Consider the following 15,804-nt stretch of genomic DNA (forward strand, 5'->3'; position numbering starts at 1 on the left):
ACAGAAATGTTGCATTGAATGAAAGAAGCTATACAATAGCATAGCTACTATGGGAGTCCATTTATATTAATGTCTGCTGTTTCTTTAATCCATAATTTGTGAGTTGGGGATATAGCTCAGTTGGTAGAGTGCTTGCCTTGTATGCACAAGGCCTCAGGTTCAATCCCCAGCACCATAAAAAAAAAAAAAAGAAAGAAAGAAAGAAATCAGTAATTTGTGCCTCTTTGGTAACTTGCTAAATTTGATTTAGCTTTGTCTAAATCCCTGAATTTCTTTAAATGTCTATAGATGCTAAAAAATGGCATTTCGCCTAACATTAGTAATTTGTGGTTTATATTTATTTATTTATTTATTTATTTATTTATTTCTGATCAAGCAAGGCTACTTGCTTGAGATACAGCACTTAAATTTTTTTCATAAATTAGCTTTGGTTTTGAGTGATTTCTCATATTGTTTTTCCATTTTCTATTTCATTGATTTATTTTTTCCCTTCTCTTTACCTTGACTTTAATCTGCTCTACTTTCTTCTACATTCTTAAGGATGAAGCATACAGAATAAAAGAGAAAAATCATGACATTCCCAGGTAAATGGATGGAGTTAGAGAAGATAATGCTAAGTGAAGTAAAAAAAAAAAACAAATGCCGAATGTTTTCTTTGATATAAGGAGGCTGATTCCTTGTGGGATAGGGAGTGGGAGCATGGGAGGAATAGACAAACTCTAGATAGGGCAGAGGGGATGGAGGGGAAGGGAGTGGGCAGGAGGTAAGAAATGATGGTGGAATGTGATGGTCATAATTATCCAAAGTACATGTAAGAGGACATGAATTGATGTGAATATACTTGGTATACAACCAGAGATATGAAAAATTATGCTCTATATGTATAATAAAAATTGTAATGCATTCCACTGTTATATATAAATAAAAAATTTTAAAAAAGAATGAAGCATACAGGATTGCTTATTCCCACTTAAAACTATGAATTTTGGGGAGTTGGAGTTGTGACTCAGTGGTAGAGTGCTTGCTTGCCATATGTAAAGCCCTAGGTTCGATCCTTAGCACCACATATAAATAAATAAATAATCCATTGACAACTAAAAAAAATTAAAAAAAAAACTATGAATTTTTCTCTATTTCAACTGATTCCGCAAAATTTGATCTGTTGTCTTTTCATATTATTCGGTCTAAAATATTGGCAAATTTCCTTTCTGGTCTTTGATCTTTTGACACATTGTTTATTTTAGAATGTGTTAATTAATTTTAATTTAATGTGTTAATTAATTTTCCATATATATTCTATTGTGGTTTTTCAACTTAATTCCATTATGGTCAAATATGTGCTTCCCATGATTTTTAAAATTTAATTTAGGAAGGCTTAGATGTTTGCTCACCATGTAGGAAATCTTGCATTTGAGAAAAATCTTGCATTTGAAAAAATCACTCAACATTTTTTTTCCAGCATTTGTTTTCTCTTTTCTGTTTTTATTGTTTTATTTTATTTTAAAATAGTGTTTCTAACAGCAATGTTGACCTTCACCCAGTTAGTCTGGGTGGGCTTACTATTAGAGCCGAAGTGAGTTTTGTGACTGGAGTCTAGGAGACCTGTGTTCAGATCTAAAAGGTGATGCAGATGGCACTTGGTCTTCTTGGGGCACCTGCTTTTGAAACTCAGACACCATGCCATGGGAAGAAAGCAAAGAAACCACATGCAAAGGCCAAGTTTAGATTTTGTTCAGTCCCATAGTCAGTATCAACCTTTAGCCATGTGAGTGTCTTAAGCTTCAAATGATTCCAGATCCCAGTCTTCAAGCAACCTCAGCCTGATGTGTGAACAAGAGACAAATGGTCCCTGACAATTCCTGCCCAAATGCTAATGTAGGAGCCAAACAAATCAATGTCTCTCAAAGCCACTAAATATGAGATGATCTGTTAATCAGCAATCAATAACTAGAACATTATATTTTCTCCCTTTAGTGGTAATTAAGAGTACAATTAGTGCTTAAGGCCCTCAATTAAACAAAAATAAGTAAATAAAAGTAATCCCTACGTTCACAAAAAAAGTGAAGACTGACTGAGCTAGGAATTTTAACTGATAAAGAAGAGTATAGCAGGGCTGGGGATGTGGCTCAAGTGGTAGCGCGCTTGCCTGGCGTGCGTGCGGCCCGGGTTCGATCCTCAGCACCACATACCAACAAAGATGTTGTGTCCGCCGAAAACTGAAAAATAAATATTAAAAAAAATTAAATTCTCTCTCTCTCTCTCTCTCTCTCTCTCTCCTCTCTCACTCTCTCTTTAAAAAAAAAAAAAAGAAGAGTATAGCAGAGGCCATTGTACTAATGTTAGTCATTAGTTTAATAAAAGCCTATTCCCTGCCTGTAAAAACTAAAAAGATTTTTTCTGAAACCAGATTCTATCTCGCATAGCAATTATTTTGACAATGTGTTTTCCTTTACCTTTAATAATACATTTATTTCCTATCAAGGCATAATTTATATTTTTTTGAAAACAAAAATGTTATGCCTCTCTTGAGGTAGACAAAACCAGGTGAGTTTAAATAATTGGGAAAACAGGCTCTTTTAAAATTATTTCTGCCAATTTGTCTTCTTTCCTTCCTTTCTGCCCACACTTCTTCCCCATGGTCCCTTGCACACACTCTCAAATGTGGTGACAACAGTTTTTAATAACAACCAAAGATTCAGCCTTGTGTGGAGAGAAATATTTTAAAAATTGGAGCTGGTGGGGCTGGAAGCACCTGCAGGGATTCCTTCCATTCTCCTTCAGGTTGACTCATGTGGAAAGCGCTCTGCTGCTCGTGGGTAGAGATAACAGCAGATCTCCAATGGCCTGGAAAATATTTATGAGGCCTTACAAGTGGGAAAGGACTGTGTAAACTATCTTGGACAGAAACATCCTTCCAAATAAACACCAAGACACACTGATCTGGTGAAGGGGACCCAGTGGGACAAAGCATTTGAATTCAAGACTCGTGATCTTTGATGTTATGTTTTAAAACAACTGACAAGGACAAGTGACTTCAGACAAACCTAATCTTTTAGGGAGTCTAAGAACCTAATTAAATTATGAGGAACTTGCCCTCAGAAAAAGGCACAAGGGCACAGAGTATGCAATTTTTATTACTACTTTTTATCACAAATTGTACTTCAGGTTAAGAACCCCTGCCCAGTGATGACTGTTGCATGTGGAACGTGAGCTTACTGGCTTGGATTCACTCAATCGCTATTCATTGTAGCCTATTATATGTCAGGCACTGAACTAGACCCTTCTACCTGTGCCTCAACATAATGAGAAATAAACAATTACATTTGACAGACCAGCACCCTTTTTTTTCTTTCCTCTTTTCTTCATAACAACTATTATGTGCCAATAATTTCATGTTTATCCAAAGAGTGCATTTTGAGAAGTATTAATCCAGTCCAAAGCCTGTATTTTAAATATAAGAAAACTAAAGCCCAGAGAGAGAAATTACATAATAATATGCTTTAAGTCAGATAGTGAGTTGCTACAGACTGAAGGTAGACTCCAGGTTTGTTTCCCAGGCCTGTGCTCTTCAACTGCATTCCTCTCAGTGAGAGGACTCTAGCTCTATGGATGTCACGTCATTGAGATGTGGGTTACTCCAGAAGCTGAGCTTGGGATGAAGATGGGATGGCAACATAGTTTAGTTTGGAGGTGAAAGAAACAGCGGAGAAGGGAAGAGGAAATGATATAGAGGGATAGAAGAGGCAATGGGCCGCTAATCAAATCAGCTATTACCATCTGTGAATGTATCTTAATCCTATTATTCTGGGGAGCAGTTCAGGACACAGATCTTAAAGTTATCCCATGCAAGGGACAAGGGAGCTGGGCTCCTTGGGAGGTAGGAAGGGAACTAAGTCAGCATCCCTTATGATGGGCTGCCGTGGCCAAAGAAGATTCTTAATCAAAGAAATGCAGGTGCTGGCAATTGCAACTCACTTGGCATATTGGCATATGCAGAAGGTAAGGGAATACAGTAGGGCCACTGATAATATATCCTTTATGTGTATATTCACATACATGGTCTGATCTATGGGCTAGTGCACTGTGCATTTGTTAGGGAATAGGGAAACTTGGCTCCTTGTTTAATATGTTTAAGCTCCATTTGGAAATCCACAACTAAACACCATTTGGAGACCCAGGAAAGTGCTTTTGCAGACAGCATCCAAGATAATGAGGGGTTTGTGAAGCAGGCAGAGTAGGATGATGGCTTTGGGTTTATTTAGCCCTTCAGAAGGGAAAGTTGAAACAGAGCTTAATTGTAATCTGCTGAGTCCCAACACTTTCCAAATTCTGTTAATTCTATATTCATGACATTCTTTTCCACCCCTCAGGTCTTTGTTTAGGCTCTCAATATTTATCATCTAAACCAGTTATCTTAAGAACAATAGATCTAATGCTCCTTTTTCCTAAAAAGGAGAGAAACAAAACCAAAACATATTTCATGATGCCTCATTTAGAACCTGGAAATAAAAGTCATAGTTAGATAATATAACCTATCAAAATATATTATTTCTTCAATAACAATATAATGCCCTAATACATGGAGAAATAAAGTAATTTGTGATGAAATAATGATACATTTCAGTCATGTAATTGCTAGCGTGCATCCACACTAGAGCACACCACAAGTAGTCAGAGACTCGTGCCTCTTTGTGGAATCACTGGGAGCTGTAGTTTTGATGCAGCTCAGCACAGGTGTTTTATGTTGGAATTAAAATATCACTAACACCATGTCTATATGTAAATTAGAGTTAAATTCTAGAATGCCACTATTGTTAAAAGATATATTCAACTTTTACATGCAACACAAGACAAGTCTTAGTCATTTGGAGCTGGCCTATGCAATGTAAAATGGCTATCATTCTTGGTTCCTGTCCACCAATACCATCAGCAAACCAAACAATTTCACAAAATTTTAAATGTCCCCTGTGAGAAGCAATGACTCATTACAACAAAATCCTTTGCTCCCCAACCTTTATTATTTATTTCATCTATCCTCCATATCACCACCCAGTGAATTTCCTAGTACAAGGGTTGAACCAAGCTATCTAGTAGGGACTTCAGGGTTGGTCCATCTAACAAGAGTTTCAAAAGCTGGAGCCACAACATGTTATCATGCAGGTATTGTATTACTCAATCCCAGAGAGGTGGGGGGATTTCTTACATCTGCTGACGGAGGTAATGTGTGATATTAAAAACAAAGAAGTGTATCTACTCTAGAGTCTGTATATAAAGATGACATTATTACCTGTATGTATGGGTATGAAGGCACAAATGGTGTAACTGTACATCAGGTACAACCAGAGAATTCAAAAGCTGTGCTCCGTTTGTGTAAAAGTATAAAGTAAAAATTATTTTAAAAAGAGAGAGAAAGAAAGCAGGGCTGAAGTACCACTAACTGCTCTAAGAAGCCCTGATTTGCTCTTGATTTCAGAGAAGTATGGAAACACTATCAAGACCCCTCCCATATTCTCTTCTGTCCTGATGATGTAGACGCTGAAGCTGGTACTGCTGTTAGCAAGGACTTGAAGTGCCTTTCCCATGTGTGTGTGTGTGTTCCCTCTCTGTGATTGCTAGGTCTAGGTTACTGGGGATACCGTGGACTATAGGCTCTTCATGGCCTGGTGCGGTGAAAAGTGACGGGGAATGAGTTAGGGTGAATGTGAAGAATGGTAAATGGATTTATCAAATCAGAGTTGACAACTTTCTCTTCTGGAAGCAATAGACTTCCGGGTTCCTCAGGGGTTGGTGGCACCAAGAAGACACAGAAAGCATCAGGCACTAAAAATCATCTCCTACTTCCTGCACCATCAGGATAGTCCTTCCATCATCCTGGTTACTTATATCTATGCAATTGCCCTGATGACCAAGGAGAATGAATGTGGACAAGGATGGAAATAGATGTGGAGTTGAGGGAGGCCTACCCTTGGATAAAAGTAGTTTGCTGTGAACAAAATTTCTTTGAATCCACACTGTTTTAAAACTAATTTATTTTCCTATTACATAATACATCAGTGTTTATTTTTATACTTATTTGGGGATATATGTTCGTATTTCTGGATTTACATGTGTATACACACACACACTCAAGGGAAGAAAGAAATACATATGTAAAGAAAGCAGCTTTGAACAAAATCAAGAGAACTCAAAGAATAGTTGTCATCCTTCTTCTATGGCTTCAAATCACCACCAGTGGCATAATTGCCTGGATTTGTGAAGTGTTGTGTTGTGCTTAAATTGTTATTTGGAGAACTACAGGATATGCTCAGTCCTTTCCAGTTTCCTAGAGGTACTATGGTAATGATAGTGCTCAGGGAGTATGGATTTAAAAGAAGATCAGCACTTTCAAGAAAAGGAGTATAAGTTGGCTTGGAGGGAAAATCCTCAGTAGTACTTGTATGAGAATAAATGTTTGCTTTTAGAATCTATTTGATTCTGAACATGTGGACGTCAGTATGGATGGTGGCAAGGAGAGTTGATCAATTAATCCAACAAATATTTACTGAATCTTTCCTTATAAATGCTAGATGGTGATGAGAGCTAAGATTGATGAAGATGTGGAGAATTTTAAACCACATCCCCCAAAAAGGGTGACATGAGCTATGGTAGGAGAGCTGAGGGGTCATTAAGAAGAGCAAGTTTTTCTTCATGGACCAGGTGGTCTTGGTAATAGTTGGGAACTACAGCAGGGGAAACTGGGTCCACTTTGAAGTTCTTTCAAGAATGGTGGCATAGATCTTCAGGTTTCCAGAAATACACTTGACCATAAAACTTTAGGCCTGGGAATGCCAGGACTTCTCCTATCCCTGATTAGAGTGTTCAGTGTTGGTGACAGCAACCAGTGTGGTAACACACCACAGTGGCCCTTTGCAGACACTGGCCTCTGCAGCCAATACAAACTGAGCAGACGTCCTTCATGAGCTCCTCCCGACTCTGAGCTCCTAGATGAAGGCATCTGCCCATACTCAGCAGATGGATGAAATGGCAGCAACATTTTTTATTTGGAAGCTTTTTTCACTGCTGGGAAGTCACTGTCAAACTTAATACCAGGCCTGGAGAGAGAGCCAGCCTTCCGGGAAATGTGGCCATCGGCTTGTAAGTGGCAAGAGAAGACTGCTTTTTATTTATTTATTTATTTATTTATTTTATTGGTTGTTCAAAACATTACAAAGATTGCAGAATCACATCGGATACACATCCACATTTTTACATAATGCCATATTGGTAACTGTTGTATTCTGCTACTTTTCCTATCCTCTACTATCCCCCCTCCCCTCCCCTCCCATCTTCTCTCTCTACCCCATCTACTGTAATTCATTTATCTCCTTGTTTTTTTTCCCATTCCCCTCACAACCTCTTATATGTAATTTTATATATCATCGAGGGTCTCCTTCCATTTCCATGCAATTTCCCTTTTCTCTCCCTTTCCCTCCCACCTCATGTCTCTATTTAATGTTAATCTTTTCCTCCTGCTCTTCCTCCCTGCTCTGTTCTTAGTTGCTCTCATTATATCAAAGAAGACATTTGGCATTTGTCTTTTAGGGATTGGCTAGCTTCACTTAGCATAATCTGCTCTAGTGCCATCCATTTCCCTGCAAATTCCATGATTTTGGAAAAGACTGCTTTTAATCTGGAATTTAATCTGGTAGCTCTTTCCAAAACTCTACCAAATCCATGTTTCACTAGGTCACTTATAAACTCCATAAGACAAAATCTCAGTCTTCGTGTGTGTTAGTCGGCTTTTCACCACTGTGTCAAAATACCTGAGAAAATCAGGTATTTAGAGGATTTATTTGGGCTCATGTTTTCAGAGGTTTCAGTTGGTGGTTGACTGGCTGAAGGCAGAAACATCATGGCAGAAATGTGTGGCAGAAGAAATGTTCAATGTTCCCCTCCTGGCAGTCAGAAAACAGAGAGAGGAAGGGGCTGGTGACAAATACAGTTCCCAAGGACACAGCCCCAGTGACCTAGTTCCTTCAACCAGGTCCCACCTCCTGCAGTCTCCATGGCCTTCCAATAGTCCATTCAAATTGGTCATCAATGGATTAATCCATCATGAGGTTCAAGCCCTCATGCTCCAATCACTTCCTCAAAGAGCCACCTCTGAATATTGCTGCACTGGGGACCAAGCCTTCCACATATAAACTTTTGGGGGACATTTCAGACCCAAACCATAGCATCGTTTTATTTAGCTTGGCAGAATTGACACTGCCGGCCACTTCTTGATGTCTCTCCCCTTGCCTCCTTTGACATCATACCACCCTGTACCACCCTCTCACTTGCTTCTACTTGCTTCCTCTACTTTGTCTTTAAAACAAACATGTCTGTTTTAATACATTCTCTGTTGCTTTAACCAAATACTGGATAGTGAGTAACTTACAGAGAATAAGAGTTCACTTGGTGCTGCAGGCTGTGATGTCCAAGAGCATGGTGCTGGCATCTGGTGTGGGCCTTCCTGCTGCTTCATAACATGATGGAGGGCATCATGTGGACTGACAGAGCAAGCTACCAGCTCAGGTCTCCTCCTTTTCCTATAAAGGCACTAATGCCATCACAGGGACCCCACCCTCACAACCTAGTATCTACCAAAAACCTCACCTCCAAACACCATTAACATTAATTTGAGTATAAGACTTCCAATACATTAATTTTGGGGGGACACACTTAAATCATAGAAATGTCCAAGGTACAATATAAGCCTCTCTTCTTTTTATTTAAGAAAGGTACTTAAAACTATGTTATTTTAACTATTTTCAGATGTCTTTTTGTTTTAATTTCTAATTTAATTATGTATAATCAGAGAACGTACTTCTTAAAATTTTAATCTTGTTTTGTTTTGTTCTGTTCTTGACTGCTGAGTTACATCCCCAGCCTTTTTTTGTATTTTATTTAGAGAAAGAGTCTCACTGAGCTGCTTTGGACCTCACTCAGTTGCTGAGGCTGGCTTTGAACTGGCAATTCTCCTGCCTCAGCCACTGGAATTACAGGCATGCACCACCGTGCCTGATTTATCATTTTAATCTTTTAAAATATATCCATTTTAATCAATTGAAGAAACCATTTGCCTTATTTTTCAATTCTCAGCGATTATGATCCTGTGAGGCCTATTGACCAACATGGGAAGATAGTTTCTTCTCTATATTTTACCCAGTTTTCTACTAGTTGACAGTGAGATTACAAATCCTATACTTGTTGCTTCCCCATGACCCAGAGCCTCCTTGACTTATTAAACCTGACTCATCGTGAGTAATTTCCTTTACTGTCCTCTGTTATCCTTCAGGTCTCAAAATAGATGCATTTTTCTTAGAAGTCTCTCCTGACTGCTCTCCTTCACTGAAAAACTCTTTCATTTATTTTTTCCCAGAGTTTAAAATATTTACTCTTACATACCCCATATCCCACACAATTGTATTTGCTGATTACCTTTTTACTTACTTTCCTAAAGAATATATATTTTATGTATTAGTTTGAGGCATATGAAATTTCAGCTACTTGACCCTTTTTTTGGCCTACAGAACAGGCAGCTTCTCCTGGTTCAAACTAATATGTATAAAAAATGATAATGCTTATATATATACAAATTGTGGGGATCTCAATGTAGCCCTGGTTTCTTATGAAAAGCTACAAATGGAGCATGCTCCTTTACAGTAGATCATCCCAGAATTGTTCAAAGTGGCCCCTCACATTCTCTCCTTCTTGTTATGAGGCTGCTGTGGGATGCATTAAAGACCCCAGACACAGGACATGGAAGAGTTCGGCACGTAAGAGCTCCTAGCTCAGCTGCTGTGGCTGTTGAGCTGGTGTTGTTCAGACCCTATGGTTTCAGCTCTGCTTTGCCTTTGCCAGTTGATCACTCGGGTGTCTCTGCCTTGAGGTGGCCCAATGGGACTCCTCAGCCTTCCCCTGCCAACTCCTTACTTCTAGCCAACCCTGAGGAAAGGGACCTCATCTTCTGTGAGTGATTAAGTTGCTCTGGGCTTCCAACTGGAAAAAAATCCTTGCACTTGATCTCTTTGTTTCTCCCAGAAGCATCTCACGGCCTTAGGACTGGCGTCTCGACCAGCTCCTCTCACTCCTAAGGAGGAGAAAGGGGCTTTGAGTCTCACGTGTTCACTTGCATTGTTAGTTGCTTTTTTGTTTTATTTGTTGTTGTTTTTTAATGTCTTCAGAAATATTTGGCTTTTTCGGTCAGAGTTTCTAACCCAAGCTCTTGATTTGGGTGTCCTATAAATAACATGTGGCCGTATTATAGATGAATAGATGGCAGGAGCTGTTAGTCCAGAGAACTGTTGTTTCTATAACAGCCCCTGAAGGAAATTTCTAGGAGTGCTAAGGTAGAAGAACACCACTGTCCCGTGCCAATGTCGACCCTCAGTTTAATCAAGGTGAAGAAGGTCATCTGAAGCCTTAACACTGCAGTCTCGTCTATCTACTTGCTTGGTGACTTGGCCTAGTTCTGGTCCATATTTAGACCAGACCCACCCCCCCCATTTCCTCATCTGCTCAAGGCCCTTTTAAGTTCTCACAGATGACCTGGTCAAGTTCTTCTGAAATGCATTTCAAGAATTCCTATGCAAGGTGGGTGCATGCCTGTAACCCCAATGACTTGGGAGGTTGAGGCAGGAGGATCACAAGTTTGAGGCTGACCTTAGTAATTTAGCAAGGCCCTAAGAAACTTAGTGAGACTCTGTCTCAAAAAATAAAAAGAGGTAGGGGTGTGAGTCAATGCTTAAGCACCCCTGGGTTCAACACATGGTAATAATAATAATAATAATAATAATAAATTTTAAAAAGAATTTTATGCCTAAGAAATTGGAGGAATCCTTTAATGCTCAACTACTTATTTTCTTGTACAGCAAAAGTCAGTCATTTATTCACTGAAGGTTTTTTAACACATAAGTGAAGACTTTAATCAAGTTGAGGAGCATTTTGCCTTTAATTTAAGGACAAGAAATAGACCTTAATCCCAGAGAAACTCACCTTTGTATCTTGGCTCAGTCGTGTGAGTGAGCATGTCAGCGCACATCTTGAAGGGACCACTTTTGGATAATAACATGTGGGATGATGATTGTTAGCCACCTACTTATACCAGAATGTTGTCACTACACAACACTTAAGAGGCACTCCAGAATATGCTTCTCCTGGGATAACTAAACCAGTAGAAAATGGCAGTAATCACAGGTGTATATGCCTCCGTGGGCTGCATTAGCCTTGGTCCTGTGGAGGCTGTGAGGGCTGTGGAGTTGATGGGGAAATTGTAGGCATGTGGGCTTAGGTTCTTTGAGGAGCAATTACAGCCCAGAATACTGAGCAATTGTGGGAGGAAGTTGATGGCTGTAATTGAAAAGCATAATATGGTAAGTCAATGGAGCAAAAAAGGAGAAAAAAATAGTAAAATTTACAACAGCAGGAGAGCAATGAAATGCCTTGTGTTTGATTGTTTTTGTCTCCTGTTTCCACAGAACTCCCATCAAGATTGAATCCTGACCTTGCCTTTTTCTAAGGACCATCCTGGGCAAATCACTTCCCTTCTCTTAGGCTTGGTTTCTTTGTAGAAACAAGGGTGACAGTGTGTTGCCAAATTATTACAAGGAGTATATGAATTGGTATATTATAAAATCAGCTGACAATGATGGAAGTTAGTAAAAATATTTTCTGTATTCTCATTGTGTACAAGCACAGTACTCGTTGTATAAGGGATGCAGATAAAAAGAAGATTAGTTCTGACATTCAGGAAAATAGAGGCTGCTGGATGAGCCAGACATGATTACTCAAGATCAGAAGGTAAGGCATTAGTTTAAGGAAAATCTGATTCATTTAAAATATTTTTTTTCAAATATTTTAAATATTTGTCTGATCTTTTATTGTCAAAAAAGATTATTTCCATAATTAAGTAAAAGTGGTTTTGTCAGCATATTTCATTCAGGGGCATAGTAGTGAGTTTTTACTTAGTATCAACTATCAAAATTATGAACTATCCTATTCATAATGTCATCTCTGATTCTAAGGATTTGAGCATAGACCTTTTTAAAAAGGCAGTAATTAAATAGGGTTGTCAAGGAAAGCCGATATTCTAAATTACACTATTCGCAAGCTCTAGCCATCTAAAATGAGAGTTGGATTCAAGATCTGATTTGAGAGTCTGAGAGACATATATCATTGGAGGATGAAGATTCCCTAAGGTCAAAATAATCACTTGACATTACTCTAGTTCTTCTCAAACTGTGGGCAAACTTTTTGACTCTGAACAATATGGCAGGAGGTGTTTGATGTTCTTTCTCTAATAATGTTTACTATATTCTTGAAATCCTTTCCAGCAGTATACCATAAATATGCTGTGGGTATAGTATACCAAAGGTACACTATGGGTATATAGTTATTTGTATAACTCACGTCTTCTGTGGCCATTTTGAGGATTATATAAGATCATTCCAATTAGATATTGCTGCTTTAAAAATCACCCCAAACTCAAATGATTAAAACAACTCTTCTGTTACATTTGATGATTCTGCAGGTCAAGAATTCTGGAAGGGTGATCTGTGTGTGGTCCACATGGCACCAGCTGGGCAGCTGGAAGAACCAATTCCACAATGGCTTCTTCACTCACCTGCCTGGTTCTTCTGTGAGTCTTGTCTTCTCTCTTGACATGGCAACTCATCCACCAGGCTCTGTCTATGAGATCTGAGAACCCAGAGCATTGTGGTCTCAGAGAGTGGTACTTCTTAACTAGCAGCTAAAGCAAAAGCAGGACTTCAGGAGGCAGATGTTGTAATCAGGATAAGGAATATTTATATCTGGCATGACACAACTTCCCTTCTATAGCATGTTACTGGTAACGGTAGTAACAGTACCCACTCAGTCATAAGTAGAGTCTGCCTCTTTTTTTTTTTTTTTTTTTTTTTGGTACCAGGCATTGAACTCAGGGACACTCAACCACTGAGCCACATCCCCAGCCCTATTTTGTATTTTATTTAGAGACAGGGTCTCACTGAGTTGCTTAGCACCTCACTTTTGCTGAGGCTGGCTTTGAACACGCAACCCTCCTGCCTTAGCCTCCCAAGCCACTGGGATTACAGCAGTGTGCCACCATGCCTGGGGCCCCTCTTGAATCTTGACAAACTGGACTCACCATCTTCTACAAGTATCAGGAATGTAATTTTTCTTTAACATTGTAAGGAATAAAACTTTTGGGGGGCACTGACATCTTTGTCATCACTCAGTCACTTCAATCAAGTGTAATTCCCAGGTGCTGGCAATACACAACTGAGTTGAATAGCCCATAATTTTTGCCCAGGTGGATCTTCTTGGATTCATTTGTTTTGTTTATTTTGGTACTGGGGATTGAACCCAGAGGCACTTTTCCACTGAGTCACATCCCCAGCCCTTTACTTTTTGTTTTGAGATAGGCTCTCACCAAGTTACTTAGGGCCTTGCTCAATTGCTGAGGCATGCCTCAAACTTGGGATCCTCCTGCCTCAGCCTCCCGAGTTGCTGGGATTACAGGTGCCACTTCAGTGGGCTTCATAGTTTAATTTAGCACAAACCTGACAAGCAGAATAGTGATTTCCTGTGTGAACTTTGAAATCAGAAAACACTGGGAAAATTCCTTGTGGAATGCACTGGAGCAATCTGAGTGTGTGACAGAAAGTGAACACAATGGTCAAAGACTGAAAGCCAGCACTGTAGAGTTTCCCCTACAGAAGTCTGGAGTGAAAAGGAGCAGAAAGTAGAAACAGGGGACAAAGACCGATCTACTCCCTGTGCAGTTACTAGGAAGTAAGGCCTGTGAGAAAAGAGAGAAAAGACCTCCTGGAAATGACTCAGAGAAAGAAGCCATGTCTCTGGGGGAAAGTGAGATTTGAAGTAGGGAGTGAAGAAAACACTCCTAAGAGAGCAAATGGAATGAAAAGATCTGTGGGAAATAGATGAAAAAGATCAGAGAGATGGGCCCCCCTAAAGACTTGAATGTTCGCAAATACAAGGATGTGTAAGAAGGAAATGAAAAAGTAAATATGTCCAGCCAACCCACACTCTAACTTTGAAACCAAGTATTTGGTTCCCCTGGATGGGTGCACCGTTCCTGGAAGTACTGCAATACCAGGTCGATGTGTGGAGTGGACGGAGCAAGCTCCTATTCCATCTCCCTGCTCCCCAAATCCATTTAATATATTGTCCTCAGATAGAGGACATATCAGATAGTGAACTGATAAGAACAGAGACTATACTTGATCTTAGCCAAAAGGCCAAGAGTCTGTCTCTTGATGGGAACAGGACAATCACATTTTCTTAAGAGTGTGTGAACTGTGATACTATGTAGCCATAATACCTGCAAAAACTACAATGTGCCACGAAGATGATGAGCACACAGTATAGGGGCCAGCAAGCATTTTTCTGTAAGGGCCAAAGAGTAAATATTTTAGACTTTAAAAGCCATGTGGTCTCTGTTACAATTACTCAACCCCACCATTACAGCATAAAGGTAGTCACAGTTGATACCTAAAAGGTTATTGCTGGATTCCAATAGAATTTTCCTGTAATTCCAGCAACTTGGAAGGTTGAGGAAGGAGGATTTCAAGTTCAAGACCAGCCTTGGCAATTTAAGAAGACCCTGTTTTAAAATAGGGGGAGAGGTATAGCTCAGTGGTAGAGTGCTACTGGGTTGCATCCCCAGTATAAAAAGAAAAAAAAGAAAAAGAAAAAAAATCCACTTTATTTACAAAAGCAGAAGCAGGACAATTTTGGTCTAGGACTATAGCCTGCTAACCTCTGCTATAATGCATGACAAATAATGAGAGTTCCATAATAGGGGCAATTGCTATTGTCAGTGTTACTGATGGCTCTTGAAAACCACCAATCCACTCCTCAGTCCCCCTTTCTTTTAGGTTTCTAATTCTTTATTAATAATGTCACAGAAAATCTTAGGATCACTGTCTTATTAGGGAAAACCTTATAAAATTTCTTTCATATATAAACAGTAGACCTCCAAGAGGGCATTTCACATTTCTGAGTATAGTGATTTGTTATAAATACATTGAAATCAATACACGGAGTAACATGTTAATTAACAAGTTTGTTAGCATTTTTGGTTAACAAGTTTGTCATTGATATCCTTGTTGTAGTGGGTTTTTTTTTATCAGTTTTATATTATCATCATTGATACAGGCATTCCATGTCAAATCTACAAAATAACTTCAAATTTTCCAAGTGTTTATATGATATACTTCACTCATTAATTAGATCATCAAACAACCTAAGAGCCTATCTACTGTCGTTATGGAAACGTTTTCTTTTCCTCTTAATGAATTACTGCCTTTGGTTATTTTTGGTTTTGTAACAATTTGCTTTTCTACATCAGAAACTTCTATAAATTTCCTTACTCATCTTGATCATTATTATTTCATGTTTCATTAATTTTTAATATAGTCTCTGCACTTTGTTATGGAAATTTTCAAACACAAAAATATTGAATACAAAGGTACAATAAATATCCACTAATTTTTATCTGATTCTCATTCTATTTTCCAAAAAATCATTTGTTCAAGGAAAAAACAACGTATTCATTTTTGATTCTCCACATCAAGTGTTATTAAACTCTCATTTGACTTATTGAGATATTCAATGTCTTTTCCATTGAAATGGTATATTTAAATTAACTAACTTTCTGCATACTGTTGTGCATCTTCATCATGTTTAGATAAATGAAATACATAAATACACCCCAGTAAATCCAGACTAAGTAGATCCCAAATTGAACTTTCACACAGC

The 15,804-nt window shown here is 38.7% G+C and overlaps 1 non-coding gene across 1 annotated transcript; it reads right to left on the reverse strand.

The window, feature by feature from the left end:
- Positions 1-14,103: 14,103 nt before the first annotated feature.
- LOC113183183 (U2 spliceosomal RNA) lies at positions 14,104-14,294 on the reverse strand. Its single transcript, XR_003300841.1, has one exon. It is a non-coding gene; the product is annotated as a U2 spliceosomal RNA (small nuclear RNA).
- Positions 14,295-15,804: the final 1,510 nt, after the last annotated feature.

Source organism: Urocitellus parryii, chromosome 2, assembly GCF_045843805.1.
Source record: "Urocitellus parryii isolate mUroPar1 chromosome 2, mUroPar1.hap1, whole genome shotgun sequence".
NCBI classification, from domain to species: Eukaryota; Metazoa; Chordata; class Mammalia; order Rodentia; family Sciuridae; genus Urocitellus; species Urocitellus parryii.